The sequence below is a fragment of the Miniopterus schreibersii genome (assembly GCF_964146895.1).
Source record: "Miniopterus schreibersii genome assembly, chromosome: X".
In the NCBI taxonomy this organism is placed as follows: domain Eukaryota; kingdom Metazoa; phylum Chordata; class Mammalia; order Chiroptera; family Miniopteridae; genus Miniopterus; species Miniopterus schreibersii.
The window spans coordinates 19446301-19451272 of NC_138104.1; the positions used below are offsets into that span (position 1 = coordinate 19446301).

The following is a 4972-nucleotide window of genomic DNA, read 5'->3' on the forward strand; positions in this document are numbered from 1 at the left end:
AAAATTGCACTGGTTTTAACAAAACACTTAGGGGTGATGGCCTAGTGAAGTGACTGAGTAAAATAACTTAAATATTTCTTGAACTTATTTTCTGCAAAGCCTTCTGCCAGGTGTTCCCAACATCTTTGGCCCTGGCCTTCTGTTCTTTATATACAGGGTGGGGCAAAAGTAGGTTTACAGTTGTGAGTACACAAAACACAAAGTTTATTCTTGTATTATCATTTATTTATTATTGTATTATTTTCCATATGAACAACTGTAAACCTACTTTTGGCCCACCTGTATCTTTTCTTGAAATGTCATCCAGCTTTTTTTTTTTTTTAACTGATTTTTAGAGAGAGAGAGGGAGGGAGAGAGACATTGATTTGTTGTTCCACTTGTTTATGCATTCATTGGTTCATTCTTGTATGTGCCCTGATTGGAGGTCAAACCCACAACCTTGGTGTATCAGGTCGATGCACTAACCAACTGAACTATTTAGCCAGGGCTCCCAGCATTTTTTAAAATTAATCACCTAAAAAAAAAAAAAAAAGAATTAGGAGTTACATATATACTCTTTTGGATCCAGAAAACTTGCATTCTAATCCCAGGTCCACTATTTAATTAGTTGTTTGACCTTGGGAAAAATCACCTATGGTAGGCAAAATTTTAAAGTTGTTTCCCCAAGATTCCTGTCCCCTGGTTATTTAACCAAACATTAAAGCTGTGTAGGGACTTTGCAGATGTAACTAAGTTGCTAATCAGCTCACCTTAAAATAGGGAGATCTGGAGGAAACTTTGGGAGGTGGTTGATATATCTATGGCTTTGATGGTTTCACGAGTATATACTTACCCCCAAACTCATTGAATTGTATACATTAACTATGTACAGCTTTTTATGTGTTAATCATAGTACAGTAAAGTGGTTTAAAAAAGAAGAAAGCAGAGAAGAGATAAGGCAGAGGGGAGGTCAGAGAGATTCACAGTATGAGAATGACTCCACCCACCATTGCTGCCTTTAAATATGGAGGAAGGGCAGCCTTTAGAAGCTGAGAACAACCCTCAGCTGACAGCCAGCAAAGAAAATGGGACCTCAGTCCTACAACCAGAAGGAACGGAATTCTGCCAACATTCTGAATGAGCTTGGAAGCATATTCACTCCCATAGCCTCCAGAAATGAATACAGCCCAATTGACACCTTGATTTCAACCTTGTGGACTCTTAAGCAGATACCTAGGTGAGCCAACTGTCCCTGGTCTTCCAACCTACAGAACTGTGAGTTAATAAATTCATGATATTTTAAGCTACTAAATTTTTGCTAATATTTTATGGCAGCATTAGGAAAATAATACGTTACCTATTTCTTTCTGAATTTCACTTTCCTCATTTGCAAAATAGAGATAATACAGATTCAAAAGTTTTTTATGAAGATTACAGAGAATATATGTGATGTTACTTTAGCACACCACCTGACATATAGTAAGCTGTCAGTAAATGATAAATAGTTTTGCTTCCTACTGTCTCTGTACCACCTTGGCTGATGACTCCCAAATTGATATCTCCAGCTTAGCTCTTTCATTTGCAGTCTTTTTCTTAGGATTCCAAAGGGATTTTGTGTCAGGGAGACTATAGATAAGAGTCCTGGCAGGAGAAAAGTTACTTGGACCTTGGGTTTGACAGTGTACTGATCCTGCTGTGCTATGCAATATATCCATAGGAAGTGTCTGGAAGGATATATACTGAGACATAATAGTGATTATCTCTGGGAGGTAGAACTTCTGTTTTCTTTCTCATTTTAAAAATATTTCACTATTTTATATTTGATTTTTTATATTGAACTCGAGTTGGAAGAGGCGAGTCCGATCTCAAAATGGAAGTAAAACTGCTGCCTGGTCACCCCCAGCCCTACTACAGCCGTCGCCGCCACGGTGGGTGGGGGGCATGATCCTAAGGAACCAGAACAGTTGAGAAAAATGTTTATTGGTGGTCTGAGCTCTGAAACTACAGATGACAGTTTAAGAGAACATTTTGAGAAATAGGGCACACTCACAGATTGTGTAGTGATGAGAGACCCCCAAACAAAGCATTCCGCGCGTTTTGGTTTTGTGACTTATTCTTGTGTTGAAGAGGTGGATGCAGCAATGTGTGCCCCATAGCACAAGGTTGATGGGCATGTAGTAGAACTAAAGAGAGCTGTTTCTAGAGAGGATTCTGTAAAGCCTGGTGCCCATCTAACAGTGAAGAAAACTTTTGTTGGTGGTATTAAAGATACAGAAGAATATAATTTGAGGGACTACTTTGAAAAGTGTGGAAAGATTGAAACCATATAAGTCATGGAAGACCAGCAGAGTGGAAAAGAAAGAAGATTTGCTTTTATAACTTTTGATGATCATGATACAGTTGATAAAATTGTTGTTCAGAAATACCACACTGTTAATGGACATAATTGTGAAGTGAAAAAGGCCCTTTCTAAACAAGAAATGCAGTCTGCTAGATTGCAAGGAGGCCGTGGAGGTGGATCTGGTAACTTCATGGGATGTGGAGGAAACTTTGGAGGTGGCGGAGGTAACTGGCTGTGGTGGAAACTTTGGTGGAAGAGGAGGTTATGGTGGTGGAGGTGGCAGCAGAGGTGGTTATGGAGGAGGTGATGGTGGATATAATGGATTTGGAGGTGATGGCAACTATGGCAGTGGTCCTGGTTATAGTAGTAGAGGAGGCTATGATGGTGGTGGAGGATCAGGAAATGGAAACCAAGGTGGTGGATATGGTGGTGGTGGAGGATATTATGGTTACAATGAAGGGGGAAATTTTGGTAACTGTGGTGGTGGGAACTATAATGATTTTGGAAATTACAGCGGACAGCAGCAATCAAATTATGGACCCATGAAGGGGACAGTTTTGATGTAAGAAGCTCAAGCAGCCCCTATGGTGGTGGTTATGGATCTGGTGGTGGAAGTGGTGGATATGGTAGCAGAAGGTTCTAAAAACTTAGCAGAAAAGAGCTACAGTTCTTAGCAGGGGAGAGAGCAAGGAGTTGTCAGGAAAGCTGCAGGTTACTTTGAGACAGTGGTCTCAAATGCATTAGAGGAACTGTAAAAATCTGCCACAGAAGGAACGATAATCCATAGTCAGAAAAGTTACTGCAGCTTAAACAGGAAACCCTTCTTGTTCAGGACTGTCACAGCCACAGTTTGCAAAAAGTGCAGCTATTGATTAATGCAATGTAGTGTCAATAAGATGTACATTCTTGAGGTCTTTTATCTGTTGTAGCTTTTTCTTTTTCTTTTTCTTTTCATTACATCAGGTATATTGCCCTGTAAATTGTGGTAGTGGTATTAGGAATAAAAAATTAATGAATTTTTAACTTAAAAATAAATAAATAAATAAAACATTTCACTGATTTTTAATGGGAAAATGTGTTTTATATTAAAAATAAATTATTCTTAAATTTTAAAAAATACCATATGTAGCCTGAGAACTAACCTTATCCAGGATTTAAACAGACAGATCATGGCCCTGGAACTTTCCATTGCATCCTGGGGCAGCTAGTAATATTCTTATTACAAATCTAAGCTTACCTGAGACTAAAACCAGAAATCATTTTTGGATGAGCAATGGTGACTGTAAGAATTTTATTAAATTATTGAAGAGTGATGCCATGAAGTCAACTATTCCCCACTTGACCTACTGCTAGATTATAAAACAATTGCCAAGAGAAGAAACCCACTCCTAGTGAACCTCAGAACCTAAGCCTCAACATGCTATGGAACTTACCCAAATTGTCTCTTCTTTTCTTGGGAACCCACAGGTATTCTCTCTGAACTCTTTACTTGTAGCTGTTGAAGCGGTCCTCTTTCTGTCCTGAGGCCCTGAAGTACTGCAAAACTACTACTGTTACATATCCCCAGGGTCAATCTGCAGAATTTAGAAGTGCAACAAAGTTGGGGACCAGTAAATTCCAGATTCCATGTGTGATTTCCCTTGCTAGAACCCTCATTGACTGATCTAGCTTGCTGATCTAGCTCACTGACTGAACCTCTAGAATGCGGGAAACTGACTTCCCTTGGCCGGTGGGGAACTGGGTGTGTTGCCTTCTGAAAACTTACAGAACAACCTCATTGTCTACCTCAGAAGCCCAAGAGATGCTGTGAATTGAAGCAAAAGCTTTCTTAGCTGGTTCCCACTGAGAACCCTCCAAGACTGAGCAAGACAAAAGTTTCCTGCCTCATTGTGCTTACAGTCTTGCAAAAGAGATTGTCATGAAATAAATGTGCCTAGTAATGAATCGTGCAGTCAGTTGCATTTTCCTCTGATGCTTCATGAGAGCAGGGCCCTGTCTGTTGAGTTCACTATTATACCCATGCCTAGCACAGTGCATGGCTCAGAGTAGATGATCAATAAATATGTGCCAAATGAATGAATGTATGGGCTAATACAATAATTACACAAATACTTATTTAAATACAATTTTGATAGGTGCTTTGAATGAAACTTTAGGATGCAATGAGAACATGTAAGAGGGGACCTAAGCCTTTTTTGAGTGGTGAGGCAGTCATAGAAAATTGCCTTAAAGTGAACATGGGCCTCAGTAAAGGGAAGATATTTCAGTTTATATACTCCCTTGAAACTTGGAGCTGATAGAGGGGAGAGCTCACAGTAGTAGGAAGCGAACTGCCAAGAAATAAGTATGATATATTGGGAGGGGGGACAGAGGCAGCATTCTAAATGTAATTATCACACTGAGTGTTACTCGGTGATGCCCTGGGGCTGTTGAGGACTAACCAGCTGCTGTTCCTCTCCATAGTTACCTACTTGGATCCTGGATATATGCACATTTTCCTCTTCAACCATCAGCGTTCACTTTCATGCCTTCATGTATCCTTTCTAATCTTCAATTTTAGTCTAGAGTATTAAATATGAGCTTGGTCAGGATAAACCTGAAATGCCTGAGTGTCAAGCTGGGGCCTATGAAAGTAAGATGGTATGTGGTCTC

General features: G+C 39.7%; 1 pseudogene across 1 annotated transcript; it reads left to right on the plus strand.

Moving 5' to 3' along the window:
* The first annotated feature begins 1849 nt into the window (after positions 1-1849).
* LOC308551217 (heterogeneous nuclear ribonucleoprotein A3 pseudogene) lies at positions 1850-3149 on the plus strand (annotated as a pseudogene). Its single transcript has one exon. The product of its transcript is annotated as a heterogeneous nuclear ribonucleoprotein A3 pseudogene (transcript).
* The last annotated feature ends 1823 nt before the right edge of the window (positions 3150-4972 follow it).